At 41.0% G+C, this 18205-nt stretch overlaps 1 protein-coding gene across 1 annotated transcript in view; it reads left to right on the forward strand.

The window, feature by feature from the left end:
• TPD52 (tumor protein D52) overlaps positions 1-18205 on the forward strand; it is a 100415-nt gene that overhangs the window by 44936 nt on the left and 37274 nt on the right. The window lies entirely within an intron of this gene.

Consider the following 18205-nt stretch of genomic DNA (forward strand, 5'->3'; position numbering starts at 1 on the left):
TGAACTGTAACAAGTGTGCTGGGGAATACAGTAGTTAAAGAGAGAACAGGTAGGTGAGCAACAGATTCTGGTGGAAGTCACATTTATAAGCTTTCTTAACCCCTTATGATTCTGTATTATTTGAAGGTATCTTGTCTGTTTCCACATTGCTTTATTACTTTGATTTTAATATGAAGGCAAAATACCTTTTTTTTTTTTAATTCATAACATTTAAACAGTAAGGTTCATCTCTTTTCTGCATTTTTTTTTCCATGAAAGAGAAAAAGCATCTATTAATCTGCAAGGCTGCAGTGTCTAAAACATTAAGTATGCTTCCTGTGACAAACAGGAAATATTTTTTTTTTTAATAAGAACTTATAAGAAGTAATTACTACTTTATTCACGAGTTTGTGATAGAATTTTATCAGAGCATTTATACATTCAACTTTCTTTTTCTGACAGGTGACTTCACAAGCAAGTGTATTTGATGGCTTGGTTTATCCTGAGCCCTTTGTGCCTATCACATTTGGCAGCAAGCAGTTGTCTTAGTCCATTTCTAGCTGCTGTGTGCTGGTATAAAACCCTCACTGCTCTTTGCATCTCATATTTTCAGTCCAGCTTTACCTTTCTCAATTACATTCTTGTGTATTGTGAGAAAAGTTTTTGTATTCATCTCTGTGACTGTTGATTCTCTTTCTGCAGTTGAGTTGAGCACTAAGTTCCATGTTCAGCTGAGCTAGCCTACTGCCAGACCTGCTTGACTTCATGCACGTTGGGAGGACCATTTTAGAGCAGTACAGTGTCTCCTTAAAGATCAGTGGGATCTTCTGGGTACGTTCCCTCATCTGGACTCTTAAGTCCATGTCTCTCTTCTATGACTTTTCTTTCTCATTTCCTCCAGAGTTTAATTTCTGTCATTTGATGTCTGCAGCCAAGGCTGCTGTCAACTACCATGTTCCTGACCACTTCTTTGTGGGCCATAACACACCCAGCAGAACACCTTCCATACTCAGGTGTTCTCATCTCTGGAAAAAAATATCATCAGTATTTACTGTGAGTTACTTGTGCCCTTCATGTTTCTGGTTGAGTAGACATCAAGACACTTATAGTTCCCCGTGAGAATCAAGATCTGTGGAGCTCTCCACCCTCTGCTTCCTCATGTGTTGTTAGCATCTTGTTTTGTAATGGTGCTCTGCAGTATTGGGATGACAAGATGAAGTGAGGATAAGAAATGTATTTCAATGAGATACATCTTCCTAAAAAATCTTACAGGTAGGCAGGTGTTTCTGGTCTTCTAGCTCCTCTCATCTTGCTCCTGATGTTGGATTTATTTTCTCTTGGTGCGTGCTGGTGTCGTGGTGGGAGGAGGCCTGAGGAAACTCCTGTTGGAGCAGAAGCTTCAAAGCTGTCTGCTGAGCACTAGGAGTGTAAACCTAACATTGAGAAGATCTGGGCTGGTAATAATTTTGCCTGCCTGTTGCAGTGATAAAAACAAGTGGACACACTGTTGTGCCTCCCCCTGCCTTGGAGTGGCAGTAGAGCCTGCATGTTTTGGAACCGAATGCAGTACTTCACCTAGTGATACAGGCAGCATCCAGAACACCAAGAATGTGTTAGTGGAGTAGCAGTGTTGATCCTAATACACCTATACACCCCCAGCTTTCATTTGAGATGTAGGAGGCTTATTCAGATCCCTTTTCTTGTCAGTTCAGCCTGGAACCTGAATTTGTAGTTCCTCTCTTAAGTGTTTAAATGCTGTATGGACCAAATCCTCTAAATAGAAATATTTGTATCAGAAAAGAAGTGATCTATATAAATCTCACTACCTTTTTGGAGTTGATTATATTTCTGTAATTGGAATTTCAAACATTTTATCGAGCTTTATCAAAGAACTTAGTTGCAGCAATCTGCTGTTGTTTGTTGTGAACTTGTCATAACGTACTGTGTCATGTAACATAGTTGTTCCAGTCTATTTCTGAGTGGGTTTGTAATGTGTAATTTGCAAAGGTATTTTGGAATGAAAAATAAACCCATCAAATTGCTATCTTAGTTGACTATGCATACCACCAGCACTATAAGATGTTGCTGAGTTTGGATCTTACTGCTTATTAAAATGTAGTGGAAAGAACATGCAAACATATCTTTACTTGTACTATTGCTTTCATCTGTGTACTTAGTAAAGACTTAGTGAAGTGTAAGTGCTTAATGTCTTCTGCTGCTTCTGCTCCTTAAAACAAGAAGTTGTTCCCTTTGGAAGGAAAGAACTGTTTTTGATCACCAGAAAAAGGGTCAAAACAGTGCTACAGTACCTTCTTCTGAAGGCTGAAAGGAACTCAGTAGAATTTGAAGTGTATATTTAGTGCTGTGCCTATTTACTTGCTGCCTTTAGACTTTTTTGCTGTTATTTCTGTTATAACTCCTTTGCTGACAAAAATAACATTGTCTCGGTATTTTCCTGGCGTGCTATCAGTAATGGCTACTGGTTTGTTTCCAAAATGTCTATTGTTTGTGCCAAAGAGAAGGAAGAACATACTAACATACAGATAGATTATTTCATGAAAGCCAGCTATTTAACACAGGAAAGTCAAACTGCTCTTCAGATGTGGAATTTCCTAATACTGTTTTCCTGAACATGGCTCTTTTGGTACCTGTACTCTTTGGTATTACTGTATTGACTTTACAATATTCAGCAGCTCCTCCAAAATGTTCCTTTATAATCTTCATGGGGGAAACCCCTTTCTCTTGCCATTTATGTAAGAAGGTATCTTAGTGAGGACACATGCATTTGGTACATCCTTAGTTATTTCATTCTTTTTGAGAAATCAGCTGTTTTCATTGATGCTGTGCATTTCCTTATGCAGTATCCTTTGATTTTTGGAAGTGCTAGATGTTACTGAGAAAGAAAAATTCCCTGTGAGATTGTCCTCATTATGATTAATGATCTCAGTGGGTTTTTCTGACATAATGATTTTCTGATTCTCTGAAAAAGTAGTGCTCTTTGTCTGCTCTCCTGATCATTACAGTTAGGATTTCTTGGGATGTGCAAGTGAAAGACTGCAATTCTACTCCCACGCAGCAGTCAGAAAGGATTTTATCCTTCAGACTGTCTTGAGTGAAGGGAAAAAATGATGTCCTTAGTCTGGCAAATTTTAAGTAGCTACCTGAATGTATTTTTCTGTCAGTTCTTCTAATGTAATTTTTCATCCTTAAAAAAAACCAAACCAAAACAAATGAAAATCATCCACACACACAAAGCAAAACAAAAAGAAACAAAACCAACAAGAAAACACTCCATCCCATAATGAACTACTAAGTAGAATAAATCTTTAGTAATGCAAAATCTAAATTGAACTGAGCCCATTTGAATTTTCTTTTTCATTGGCTATTTTCTGTCTTGCCATTTTCTTTGGAGAAGTTCTCCCTTAGGTTTGAAAAAGCTTATTTTATCAGTACTGATTTTTTTGGTTGTTTTGAGATTAGAAGCATACATCAGCTTGGAGACCAAAGGTGTTGGTGAAATGTCACTAGGGTCAGGCAAGGATGTATTTGGTTATAAATACCAACAGTGGGTTGCTGTGTGGGATTTACTGTCTCGTGACAGGAGTGTTTATTACTGTTATGGTTACAGGGCCTTATTTAATATCTGCTTTATTTATTAAATATGTACTGTAATTAATATATATTTTCCTGATACACATTGATTTAAATGTTGTATTAAATTTAACTGTTATGCCAACAGTATACAAATTCTGTAAAGAATGCAGAGACTTTACAAATAGCAGAAAGGGTCTGAAGGAAAGCCAGGGTAAAATAACTTTTCAGCTATAGGAAGAACTTGATATTTTTTTTCTCCTTTCTTCTAACACACGGAGCAAACAAAGTCCTAAAGAGAAACGTGTCTCTATTGGATCTCCAAATGAGCAACACTAATCCAGGCAAAAAAAGTTGCTGTCACAACCTGCTTCTGCCATTATCAGATGGAATTCTTAAGAACCAGAAAATGTGGGAAGGTGTTGTGCTGACACTGCCTGATGCATGGTCTGCACCTATACTGTTAATGACCCATTCCCATTGAAAGCACAATGGCTTTCAGCAATTTTCTGAAATGTAGGGTTGTAGGATCAGCTTCCAAAGGGGATTAAATGTGCTTTTTCTATGCAGGTGTAATGAAGCTTTATTTTCAAAGATTGCTGCAGCCCTCCAGCAACTGCAGAATTATCAGGCTACAGAATCAGAAAGACACTTCCTTTCTGTTGGAGTATGCAGCTGGTGCAGGGATTTCCAGTATATCCTGTGGCAATTTTACTTCACACCTTTTATATACAGTGCATATTTGCCAGACTTAAATAGTACAGGAGTGGAAGAAATCACTTGATGCTGGCTGTGATTAGAACATGACAGCTTAATGAGCATCATAAAACACTGCCTAATGATGTTTCTGTAAGTTGTATCAAAATGTTTATGCTGTTTGAATGGTTGCCAGGGTGAATTTTATTTGGGAGACGTTTCAGATTCTTCTGTTTTTGTTCTATTTTTAAAATATTTTAAAGATAAGGGCGGAGTGAAATCCAATTAAAAACAGCATATCTTTTTAGGCTGGGTAATGTGACCGATGCTGTTTTCTAGCTAATTCATTTATTAAGGCAGTTTGAAGTTGAGGCTACATGTGATGAGTGAAACTTCAAAAAATCTCATAAAATGAAAATAAAACCACCTAGTCAATGTCCAAAAAAACGTCAGTGAGAAAGGTGGAAGGGTTTCAGTAAGACAGCATTTGATTTAGTTGTGGTTTGAGGTGGCATATTTAGCAGTTAATGTGTGTTGAGCTAGGGGTGAGTCTGGAGTCAGCTACTCCAAAGTCGCTCCATGGGAATGTGCTTCTTGAGCAGTTAGTGCTTCTTTCAGCCAGAACCATCAAGCTCTCATACAACAGAGCACAAAGCAGTCTGCCTCACAGTCAGCGCGTGACAGCTAACTGCACAAGGAAAGGTGCTGCTGTACAGCAGACTTCACCTTTTGCTTGCTGAACCCTTGTTTCCCTTACTGTTGTGTATATAGTGGTACAGGATGTCTCTGGTGAGGTTTTGAGAGAGTGGTGAGGGCATCACCTCTCTGACTCTACTTTAAAATTCTATGAGACCAGACCACTGGCAGGACTAAGCCTTTTCATAGCTAATGGAATCATAGGATGCTTAGAGTTGGAAGGGACCTTTAAAAGGTCATCTAGTCCAACTCCCCTGAAATGAACAGGGACATGCACAGCTAGACAGGTTGCTCAGGATGTGATCCAGCCTTGCCCTGAAAGTCTCCAGGGGTGGGACATCTACCACATCTCTGGCAACCTGTTCCAGTGCCTCACCACCCCCACTGTAAGACTTCTTCCTTACGCCCAACCTAAATCTGCCCCACCCCTGAGCTTGAAGCCAGTTCCCCTTCTTCTGTTACCACAGGTCCTGCTTAATAGTCCATCCCCTTCTTTTCTGTAGGACCCTTTAGATACTGATAGGCTGCTATCAGGTCACTTTGCAGCTGCCTTTTCTCTGAGCTGAACAGCCCCAGCCCTCTCAGCCTGTCCTCTCGGAGGAGAATGTGCCATTCCATGGATCATTTTTGTGACCCTTCTGTGGATGAACTCCATCAGGTCCGTGCCTCTTCTGAACTAAAGACTCCAGATCTGGACATAGCACTAGGTGAGACCTCACCAGTGCAGAGCAGAGGGGCAGGATCACCTCTCTCAACCTGTGGTCACACTTCTTTTAATGCAGCCCAGGATACAGCTGGCTCTGTGGGCTGTGAGGGCACACTGCTGGCTCATGTCCAGCTTTCCAGCCACCACTACCCCCAGACCTTTTTTATCAGGGCTGAGCTCAGTCCTTTCATCCCCCAGCTGGTATTGGTAGTAAGGGTTGCCTCAACCCAAGTGTAAGGTCTTGCACTTGAAATTGTTGAACCTCATGAGGTTCATGGGCCCTCTGCTCAAGCCTGTCTAGGTCCCTCTGGATGGCATCCCATCCCACTGGGGTGTCGACTGCACCCCACAGCTTGCTGAGAGCGCACTCGACCCCACTTGTCAACATCACTGATGAAGTTATTAAAAGAGTATGGTTCCCAGCACTGACACCTGGGGGGTACCACTCATCACTGATCTCCATCCAGGCACTGAGCCATTGGCCTCAACTCTCCAGACTCGATCCTGCAGCCAGTTCTTTGTCTACTGAACAGTCAACGTATGAAAACCGTACATTTCCAATTTAGAGAGAAGGTTGTTGTGGGGTACTGTGTCAAAGGCCTTACTGAAGTCCAGACAGGTGACATCAGTTGCTTTTCCATAGATACTCCTGTGGACATAATTCCTGTAAGCTATGTGATGGTTTGTGGCTTTCCTTTTTTTGGTGGCTTTTTTTTTTTTAATCTGAAAAGTTGCTTCTGCTCAGTGCTAGCAGCTTGATTCATTGGTTTCCTTATAAAAAATAAGCCAGCATGTGTTAAGGCCGAGAAGCAAAGAGATTTTTAGGGAAGAAATGTTTCAGTTGTCTGAATTACTGTGTCAGTCATTAAATAAAGCATTTTGATGATGTCTGTCCTTTTCAAGTGCCATGGTCTTTTACTGTAAGTGTTCATTTTTATTCTTCAAGTGTTCTTCATATAAAATGCAGTTTTTGTGCTAGCTGGTGCTGTCAACTAGATTTTGTCCTTTGGGACAGTTAGCCAGGAGGAGCATGGGGGGAGGTGGCAGAATCCTCCTGCAGTGTGTAGCAGACCAAGAAACAGCCTTGCTGTTGTCCCTGTGTCCCATGTACAAGGACAGAGGTTGCTGAAGTTCATCAGTTAGCCCTTGGTTGTGCTGTTCGTGACACCTGCAAACCGAGCAACATCTGCCACTGAAAAATAGTTCTCCAGCAGGGTGTATCTAGAAGTGTTCCGTGGGAGCCTATCACAAGTAACAGCAGTAGAAGGAACACTAGCTCTTTTTGAGTGATGAGAAGCCTTTTGCTCAGTCATCGTGGCTGTCTGGATAGAAAGCTTTGCAGTGTTATTAATCAGCTCCCTTGGATGCACCCCTGCTACTCACACAGACTCATCTGAATTTAGTTGGTTTTAATGTGCTCTAAGTGTATCCTCTCGTGCAGATAATATTTTGCTTCTTCACATGGGCCAAGAGGCTTGAGGGCGGACCTTTGTGTGAAAACCTTGGCAAAATAAAGCATTGAATGCCTGGGCCTCTTCTGTGCCCATTGTCACAAAGTTCCCACCTCACAGAACACACACGATGATGTATCTTCTTCTACCTTAAAATATGCTGTTAGATTTCCCTGTTTTCTGTCTGAGGCACAAATCCTGAGGAGAGATGAAAGGAGAAAGGTTGTACTTCAGACCTTTGTAGTGGGAGAAGAGAGAAGACAGGGTAACCTTCAACATGAGAGAGGAAGTAAACTTGATGGGAATTGTAAGTTCGTGGTCGTAAAGGTGCTCAGTGGATAGGGCAGAGGGAAGCTAAAAATTGGGAGAAAGAAATGGGAAGCAAGAAAAAGAAGAGCTGGGAGTTCTCCAATGCTTAGATAGCTACAAAGGTGATGCACAGAGTTGTGCTCTGAAGGAAAAAAAAAAGGCAGAATCTAGTTGGAGTCAGTGAAGGAAAGCCAGGAGAGTTGTGATGCTCTGGTAGCCTAGAACATCCTACAGCTTTCATGTCAAACTTGTAATGTTGGTGGAGCTACTAATGCTTAAAAAAATAATGTGACGTATAAAGGAAACATTTCTAGCTGTGACAGTGCTGATTTTAGCTTTACACATTTGTTTTTACAGGAGTCTATTTCCTTTTTACTATCTGTTGCCAGCAAAATAACATCTTTGCACAGTGTGTAATTCTCGAGGGGAAAGAAGGAAATTGCTAACAAGCTGTATGAGAGTTACAATAAGAGTGATGAATTTGCAAGTACCGTTACTGAATTCCTGCAGATGCCAAAAAAGCAGGGGCTGAAAACCCATGGATATGTAGTGTTGGGATTTTTTTTTTTCATTATTAATGCATTCTGAAGGTACTGAAAAAATGCACTCCCTATTGAGTCAGTGCACACAATTTTTTATTTACATGGTGTGGTTCTTCTGTAGAAAAGGCTCAAGGACCACAGAGGAAAAATGTTTAATTCCCATTTTTGTAAAGTGAGGATAATGACAACAGTTTTCTCATTCTAAAAGGGTTGCTCTAAAATAATGCCTTCTGTTTTACTCTGTTGGCCCACGGTATCAGAGGCGGATGATGGTGGGATGGCAGCAGAGGTTGAACCTTCCCACTGATCCTGCATGCCATGTTGCCGTGTGACAGATGGCAGCAGAGGGACAGTCTGACACAAAGGTGTCTGACATAGAAGTGCGCATAAAGCAAAGGTGTGGCATCACATTCCTCCACACAGAAAAGTTTGCACTCACTGACGTTCATCAGCGCTCGCCAAATGTTTATGGAGATCAGACAGTGCAGGTGAGCACAGTGAGGTGTTGGGTGCTGCATTTCAGCCACGGTGACAGTGATGTGAAATAGAAGAAGCCGCGTTCCAGATGGCTGTGCAGATTTTTAAGAGCATGGCATGCAGGCTCTTGATCATCTCTGGCCAAAATGCACAGCTACTGGTGGTGACTGCTGAAAAAGGGTTTTGTAGCTGAGAATTTGTCATTGTTCTCTTTGTATCTGTTGTAGTTTCTGTGCAGATAAATAGGGGGTATTGCTTTTAGAGTGACCTATGTGTTTCTGTGTTCAAATTATTGCTGATAGTTCTCCAGTTTTAAATTGCTGTTTTCCTCCTTTGCTGCATCCCTCCTTCTGGTGTAGTTTTCATTCCTAACAGATTGTTCTTTTTCTCATGAGTCTTTCTAGTAATGAGCATGCTGTAGAAAAGTTACAATAAACTGAAGTAATTGTGCAGCCACTCTGTTACATGGAATGAATTGTTGTTCTTCCTTCCTTAATCTTTTGATATCATTGCCTTGTTAACATGGTCTTCCTTCTGTTCATGCTGACACCTGAACCCAAACTCCTTCTAGTCTTATTTTCTGTATTCTTTTTTTCTATTGATGATTTCTAATATATATTACAAATACACAGTGTCACTACATTTGTAATTATTTTAATATTCTACCTACTCAGTATTATAGAAGTTAGTAAACCTAGTTTTCATATTACTGCTCATCTCTTTACCAGTGAGTTTCCCAATTGAACTGGAGTTTACATTTTTATTTATTACGTGATTTTAAGGAGTTAGCATGTCTTAAAGGTGGCTGTATTGTAGAAGTATGTACCAATAATGCTTTAGGGAAATGCGAGAAATCCTTTTTTATCCCTTGATAAATAATTGAAGCAGAAATTGCATAATTTACTAAAGTGCATGTTAACATCATCTTAGGTAATCAGCAAGAACTGGCTGAGTTAAAGTTTTCTCTATACTTTTGTCATGAAATCTGTTTGGTTGTTGTTGTTTTGGGGTTTTTTTTTTCGTTTTTTTTTTTTTTAAAGTATTTCTTGCCTATTTAAAAAGAAAAAGCAAATCAGTCCAAAACCAGCACAGTAAATACCTGTCATGACATAAGTAAAGAGCCTGGGACAATTTGGTAACCTTGTGTAACAGTGATCTCTTCTGTGCCTATACAACTTCCAGTGGTGTAAGCTCATCAGTCCGTCATTGCTGTGTTGCTAATAAATTTGTAGTACCAAATAGCTCCCTGTAATTAAAGCAATCTTCAGACTTGCCTGCTCGCCCCTCAGCCTCTTCAACTTAAAAGTTGTCCTGCCCATCAAAGAAAGCACTTAATTACTGGAGGGCCAAATTCCTCTGCATTTTAAGGGGTGAACGCAGACCAGCTTATTCTTGACTTGTTGAATAATCATGACCCAGTCAAACTTGCTAAAGTATAAAACAAAGTTCACACATTCTTTCCTGAAACTATTCCAAGTTGTATCTTTTACAGAAAACACCATCAGACAGCCAGTCTCCACTCTGTGAAAACCAGTCTCTTGCTGTGATTAAAAGTAGCTGAATGCCATGTTGAAATCCTGAGGAGCAAGGCGGTTGGCACTACTCATCAGCAAACAGCTTTTGGCACTCTCGCCAGCCCTCGGTCACAAACTCTGCCCAAATTCCAGGGAGAAATGGTAAGCAGGACTGATCTTGTTGTCCTGTTCCCACATAGCAATACTGCAACTTGAAAAGGAAGCCTTATTGTTTATATTTAAAGACAGCTAAACTCAAGGAGGTGGCACGAACTCCCTTTTCTACAAAGCTACCATATAGCAATACACCATTGCTGCTAGCCCAAACAATGCGTGCGGTGCCACTGTGTCTGCTGTTGAACAATTTCAGCTTTCTTTTCAAAAGCATGCTCACAGAATAGCCATGTGATTGCAAACCTAGTCTGTGTACTTCAGTAAATAACCTCTCACTTATTTATAGCAGCGTGCAATTCTGAAATTATAGCATTTCTATCCCCTATGGACACAGCTTATTATTTGCTTGGTAACTTTACAATTGTGACCGTTTTTGCCACCCACTGCAGATCCTTCTCTGGTGGTTATACTCAACCACAAATTGAGAAGTTGGCTTTGTGTGGTTCTGTAACACACGAGACTCTGCTGCCAGAGTTCCTGGAGCCCACTGTCTGTAAACTTCTTTTTGCATTGCAAATTTTTCATCACGGATAGGTACTTTTGGCTTTGGTTAACGTAATAATAGCATGAGACAGGTGTTGGTTATGAAAAGAACACTTCAGCATGGACCCAGGATTACTTCTGCAGCAGTGTATGCTAGCTTGCAAATCACTTTCTGTTTTTGTTTTCTGACAATAATTCTTACATTAGTTTGAAGTAGCAGAGTTAGGAGATTTGATGGTCTCTGGAGGAACAAACGAAAAACAAAGCAAACGAACAGGCAAACAAAAAGCCCCAAAACCCAAACCCAAAAAACTCCAGCATTCACTGGTGAAAATGTGCCAGTTCTGTCCTCCCAGGGTGTCATGATAAATGGGAGATGGAATATACTGTATAAAATGTCTTAGGAGAACAAAGCAGTTCATAGGAGGCCTGGGGCTTTTCTGGCTGTGTCAAAGCTGTAAATACTCGTTAAGCCACACATTTTCTCATATGTGGACGTGCACACACACACGATAGAAAATAGAGCTTGGGAAATGGACTGCTGCATTGGAATACCTGAGTGTTGTCTGTAGAGGGTGAGGTGGATTAACTCTTTTTCCCTAATTCAGGTACTGGATGTCAGGAACTATAGAAAGTAGAATTATAAACTCATTGTTTGGCAGAAGAGTTAAAATTGTTTCTAGTATTTTGTTCTGAAGTCTATGAGAATAAGTGACTTATATCTCTGTATGGAACCTATTTGGAAATTAATGTCTTTCAGTGCCATGAGAAGGCCTTGCTTTTGGGGGGTGATTCTCTTCTTGAAATAAAGTCCAATTAATTGCCTGGTAAGGTTGTAGGAATCTCAGCTGCTCCAGATGCAGAAGGTTGCAGTTCCTGCTGAAAACCCCATCCTCCCCAGCATGAGGAACTCTGTCAGTGCTGGTAGGTGCTGAGTAGTCCTGGGGCACGTAGAGCTGTGCTTTACTCAGCACGCAGCAGATCAGTATCCAGATGTTCCTGGCTTAAATCCCAGTCAGTTTCTTCCATTCCTGTAACACAGGTGAAGGAAAAACAGTCCAGCTTACAGAAGCAGCCTACCTTCTGAATTAGGCTGCATGTGCCTGGGCTCTCAGCCCTCCTCTTAGCACAGCAGGCTTAGCTGCGGTGCTGCACTTCTGTGGCCTTTCCTTGCAGTTTGGCAGCCAGCTTCACCTGAACTAGCTCATGATCTCTGCATTGCAACCCATGGAGAGGTGCAGGCTTGCCCAGAGACACAAGCTATTTAGTTTATAAGTTGAGAAACTGAATTAATTACTGCTAGGACCAAATGCGAATTATAAGTCTTCATATAACATAAATCCTACTTGGGAAAATTAATGCTATCATATAACACTAAGCCAAAGAATGGTAATTATTCATCCCTCTAGAATAGATACAGTCAGAGAGTCTGAGAAGGGGATTAACATAGCCAGGGGAGCGTTCTGCAGGTGATAGATCAACCTTGTGTTGTTCAGAGAGCATGAGTCATGCCTCCCAGAAATCGTAATAATAAAGTTGGTCTTTTTTGTTGTTTTGCTTGTGGTTTTATTCCAGTTTCTTTTTGAGTTCTTTAGTTTTTTGGATTCATACTGTGTTTTTCAAGAGAAATGTGGAGCTACTGGAGGGAGAGAGTCCAGAGAAAGAAATGATAAAGGGCCTGGAGCACCTCTAATGTGGGGTGATGCTGGGTGGACTGGCACTGTTCAGTCTGGAGGAGAGAAGGCTCAGGGGTCTCATCAATATTCATAAACACTGGGAAGCAGGGTGCAGAGTGGATGGGGCCAGGCTCTGGTCAGTGGTGCCCAGTGCCAGGACCAGAAGCACAGACAAGCACACAAGAGGCTCGCTCTGAACACCAGGAAGCAATTCTGTGCTGTGTGGCTGCTGGAGCACTGCCATGGGTTGCAGAGAGAGGTTTAGGAGTCTCCTCCTTGGAGATCTCCAGAAAACACCTGGACAAGGTCCTCAGCAGCGTGGTCTGGGTGAGCAAGGTTTGGGCCAGACTCTTTTCAGAGGTTTCTTCCATCATGAGCTGTTCTGCAATTCTAGGATAACAACTTGATAGAAATCTGTCTGTCTGTGTGCAGGCATGCCACTGGTGCTTCAGTCGTGCATCTGTGTTTGCAGTCAGCTGTAGGAGGGGGCTGTTTCATCAGTGAGAGCTGTGGGTGTTGACTGCTGTTTGGAATTAGCCGAAAAGACTGATACAATTAACTCTGTCAGTTACTCCTACATGCAGAATCCCTGAAAGGTGCTTTTCTTCCACTGTCACTTTCTGTAACTCCTCGTCAGCCTGTCCACGTGCCATTATCCAGTGTGGGCACAAAGTCAGGTAAATTCCAGTAGGAGGGGTAAATCTTGTAAAGCTGAGTGCTTCCAGGTGGTGTAGGGGATTCAGCTTCTTTGCTAATATTAGACAGTTGTGCAGACCTGAATAAAATGAAAAAAATGTTATTCATAAGCAAAAATAGCATTCTGTTACTTGCCTGTTATTTAATTGTCTTTTCTTTTTTGCTCACTGATATGCTAACAAAGTAACACAGTTGTTGCTGCCTTTATTTTTGCATGTATTTGTGTGGGACTAGAATGGGAATAGAAATTGAATGTAAGTATCAAATGTTCTGGTGGAAGAGGCAGAGATAATAGAAGCACTGCAGCAGCACCTAGGTTGTAAACAATTGCCCATACAGTGTAAAGATCTGCTGACAGCACAGCCCCTGCTGTTGTTTTTCCTCGCCCATGTTTCCTAAATAGTCAAAATTAAATTAAAACTCTTTGGCAGGTATTGCTGCTGTGCTGGAGGAAATGCAGAATGCATAAAGACTCATTTATTAAAGAGTACTGCTGAGAGTACTTGGTAGCTGTTAAAACTTGCCTTAGTAAACTGTCTGTGTGGTCACTGCTGCTGTGGCTCTGTCAGCAGTTTGGGATGGGCAGCAGCCAAGCAGTGGTGCGAGTTTCTGTGCTTTGTGGATTTGCTGAACGTGTCCGTGATTTGTGGGCACTGATATATCAAATATGGTGATAGTCAGTCATGAGGCTTTTTTTTCTACCAAAACAAAGCTCTTCACTTCTTGCTTTTGTCCTAATTGTCAAGAGGCAATTTTTGTGTTTTCCTTTTTTTAGCATTTCACAATCATTTATTATTGTTATCTTCAGAACTGAATATCCAGGGTGAGAAATAATGTCCCACCCCCAATGTCCTCCAAAGCCAACGAGGACTTGTTCTGAAAAGCAGCAGAGAGGTTTTTGTTTTTTTCCTGAACTGCTTTGAGACTTGACAGCCTCCGATGATGCAGGGAAATGCACATAATTTGGTCACAGTGCATGAGCACATGTACCCACTGAACTGAGAAATTGAAACACGACTCTAAAGGTAGAGAGGTAACCATTGGATACAGTGAAGTTTGTATCTCACTTATCAGTGCTGGTGACTTTGCACTGGCAGTTTAAGTAGAAAAGAGCTGAAGCAATTGTACTTCTGTTAATGGTTTTGTAAGAAGGAAGGAGAGGTTGCTTGTTGGTTTCCTCTGAAACCCCTAGTCCTAGTTCTAGTAGCTTGTGGTCTCTTCCAGAGATAATGGGATGTCATGAACCAGTTTCACAATTGGTTTAAATCTATACAGAGCATGCCTTTATTGAAATGCTCAGTGTGCTTGTTTCACACTTTTGAAACCTTCTGGACTAACGGAGTATTTGTTTTAAAAATTAAAATATCAAAATTGTAGCTCTCTTCACAGCATGAAATCCCAACCAAACATTTGGGATTTTTCCATACATCGTGAGGAAATACATGAAGCATACAAGTTTATTTGTAATTTGTACTCATTAATTTCAAATATTCATGTAGAGATCATAATCTGAAGGTAATTATATGTTGATTGCTAATCTGTCCTCCACTTAGAATTTGTGGACTTTTTCCGATGACTTTGTACATTTGACATTCCATGAAAGCATTTTAACCTTTCGAACAGGGTAGTGCTTACTCCCTCTCACTCGTCTTCAGAGTGCCCAGCACCAGACCAGTCTCTTTGGTGAATAAATCCTGGAGTTTGCTCTCTCTCTGAAGCCTTTCGAGACTGTTCTTGGCAGCTGCCTTGAAAGGTCTGCTGGAGATGGGAATGAAATGCGCCCTGCTTCCTCCAGACAGAGCGCTGTAAACAAGCGGTGAGCCTCTGCTTGGCAGAGCATCGCCTGCCCACGGCTGCCAGCATTGTGGGGGACACAAAGCAGCAGTGATGTGTGGCAGAACACACAATATCCCCTTCTGGGTCTTTCCGTTGCTTGAATTGCACATTGCTGTATGGCGAAGGTTCTTGAAATATTCCTTTGCTTCTGCAAGATGTGTTACGAGTGTGCTAAGCTTTGGTTGGATGTGCATGTCAGTTATCAGTGATGCATTTAGCTAAACCTGTGGGTTACAGTAAGCCAGTGGGAAGGACTAATGTAGGGCTGGAGTAGGTTAGTCTATGTCTAACATGCTCTACTGTCACTTAAGCTAAAGAACAAAAACATTTTGCAGGAGTTTAGAATCACTCTTTTAAAAGAATCAATGCAGCAGATTATTTCTCCTTTTTTTTTTTTTTTTTTGTTCTCTCAACATAGGACAAACTTAGATTTGGAGGTCTGTTTTCCTGAGAGTTTTGAGTTCGTTATAAAAATGGTGCTAAATGTTCCTGTTTGTTAATCAGCCTTTAGGTCTGTGAACTCCTCTGGGCTGTGGCACGCAGTAACCCTGATAGTAGTTGAGAGGTAAGGATTCTTCTCCTTTGAAGTGAACTAGAAATGAGCTGTTCAGGATTGTGATTGATCAGGTTCTTGGTAGGATCATGGCGTACTTTGACACTTGTGCAAACATTTGCCTACTTTACATAGTGCTGTATACTCAAGTGCAGCCATATGTCTCACAGCTAGTGCTCAAAGCAGTCATGTCTGCTTTCTTTAAATAAAGCCACACTAAATATAAAATGTAAAAGTTCTTGTGCTTTTTTAAAATAGAATATTTTAAAATATGACAGTTGTCTTCACATATCTTTCAGGTTACTCACTCAAACTCATTTGCCAAGAGTGAAAGTCATGGCTTCAGACTCCAAAAAATCTTTATGACTAGCTCACACATAATGAAAATTTCAATTTGTGGGATTTAATTTTTTTTTCTGGCATTGAAGACATCATATTTTTAATATTTTGGGGCTTTCTTCTGTAACTAACTGTTGAATTCTTTCTTATTGGATACTAACAAGATCACAGTATTATGAGCTTAAAAAATAAAGTCAAAAGAACAATAGAAAGAATACTTGCACTGTCTTCTTGACTTAATGCTAAGATGAGCAAAGTTCTTGATGTGCCAGTCATGGAAGTTCAAGGATTTGTTTGATTTAAAATGCTTCTAAAAACAAAAAACACAAAAACAATTTGCTGTCTTAAAACATGTGGAACAGTTCTTCCACTCTAACTCTCTAGTCATGTATGACTTCACCTATAGTTTGGCCTGCGTGAGTTAGAGAGCCTTAGTCGTGTGCTGCTAATCATAAGAAAATGTAAAAACATCTTTTGCAAGCAACAGCTTCACTTAGAATAAGGCATGCATGTTTGGTTTTGTACATGAGTATATGATGCCGATAAAGGTATCAGCTTCACCTGAAGTACTGCATTCAGCTCTGGGGCACTCAAGGCCAGGTTGGATTGGGCCCTCAGCATCCTGATCTGTTGGGTGCTAACCCTGCCCACGGCACTTGGTTGCAATTGGGTGGGCTTCAGTGTCCCTTCCAACCCAGGCCATTCTGTGGTTCTAAGACTTTGTGCCAGAGGGCTGATCTTACATACGCTCATAAGGATAGTGTTATAAATTTTAAGAGATACTGTTTTCATGAGGTAGAAGCTGACAGAATGATTATGTGAAGTACAGCAGTAACATACGTGAAGTCATTTTTTCTCTGCCAGTAGATAGTTAATACAGAGTTGCATATATGACAGCGGCCTTGTGTTTTTGTTTTTCAAGGAGATAAAGTGCAGCTGGGTGGTGGGAGATCTCACCGTGGTGCCATAACAGCCATGGTGCTGAGTGAGCTGTGCTTGGCAGCTCACACATCCTGTGCTCTGTGCTCCCAGAGCTGAGCTTTGGTATTACCTGGAAACAGGAGCAGCAATGTGGATGTGTACTCATTTATACTGACAGAAGGTCAGTCACAGTTGTTTGTATGTTTCTGCCACCTTCCACCTCAGGTTGTCCATGCAGCACGGCTGGACACTCCTCCACGCAGCTGTCATCAAGCTGTTTCACATCAGAAGAGTGCAAAATGCTTCTGTAGTCATGTCTTCCAGTATGCCTGTGTGGCACAGCTCTGTAAACATCCACAGTACACCCACAGTAACGAACTGATCTGTCAAGATGCTTGCAATGACTGTGGTCCTGAGAGGCCAGGTTGCCAGAGTTTGCAGTTTACAAGCTTTTATCATTACTAGTCAACATTTCAAAAGTGTACAAAGGTAATAAAACATTGCTGGCCATATATTATTTTCAGACAACTGTTCTTTTAATATGCTTTGAAGCGGAGGTGTAGGATTTGCATGTAAATTGGTCTGACACATTCTCTCCGCACCCTGTCCTTCTCTGCTGGAAGGAGGGAAAAGCTCCCAGCACAACATATGTAATTATTAGGACACCATGCAACTTTATGTGGTGGGATAGACAACAACCACTACAGAAAATAGGGGAGAGGAAAATGCTCCCCATATAGGTGACCTCTGTGGCACATCAGAACTGCGAGCTTCAGTGCCCTGACAGCAGGGCAGTCCATGAGCTACCACTTCCAGCCATCTCTTGCAGGAATCCTGCTTCTGTTGGCATTTGTGTCCTAGTGTTGGCAGGTAATTATTTGGAAGAGCTGTTGTGACACAGAATGTAATGCAACAGGGAGAGCAGATACTTCAAGACAGCATTATGTCAAAGTAATATAGTCCTTCATCACTGCAGGAGGGCTGTAATCACTCTGAGTGTGAAACTTGCTCTTGCAAGGGTGAGTTTGCTGGTCCTGAGTAGCAGACTGGCTCTTCATTCACAGGGAAGAGGCAGTGGTGTGGAAGCCAAAATGCATCCAAAATGGCTTAATCTTAGCATTTTAGAACAGGGAAAGAGCAACTCCATGTGCCAGCAAAAGATAGTTAAATTACTTATTCTTGAATCAGTAAAATTCTATTACTCTGTGGCTGTTCATTACTTATTCCATTAGAAAAGAATAAGCTTCACTATAGACTTTTCTAGGACGTACCTGGCCTATATATATTCTGTTTTCTTGTGCATCAAGACAATTTTTTTTCCAAGTATACTGAAAGTTTTATGTGTTCTCACATAGGTTTATTAAGTTAGAAAAATACTAGGCAGTTTCACTAAGTTGTTGCTCCTCACCTGTTTAGCTGTCTCCTAAACCACTCTCCCACTTCTTTAATTAAAGAAAGAAAATATTCAAAATAGAGCATTTCTTTTTCTGTTTTTTTTCTTTTTTCTTCTGTGAGGAAAGACCAAAGAATATTTATGTAATGGACTCAATGTGTCTAAAGCTGTGT

The sequence above is a fragment of the Cyrtonyx montezumae genome, unplaced genomic scaffold (assembly GCF_038088225.1).
Source record: "Cyrtonyx montezumae isolate F1298 unplaced genomic scaffold, pur_monq_1.0 scaffold_8, whole genome shotgun sequence".
Lineage (NCBI taxonomy): Eukaryota > Metazoa > Chordata > Aves > Galliformes > Odontophoridae > Cyrtonyx > Cyrtonyx montezumae.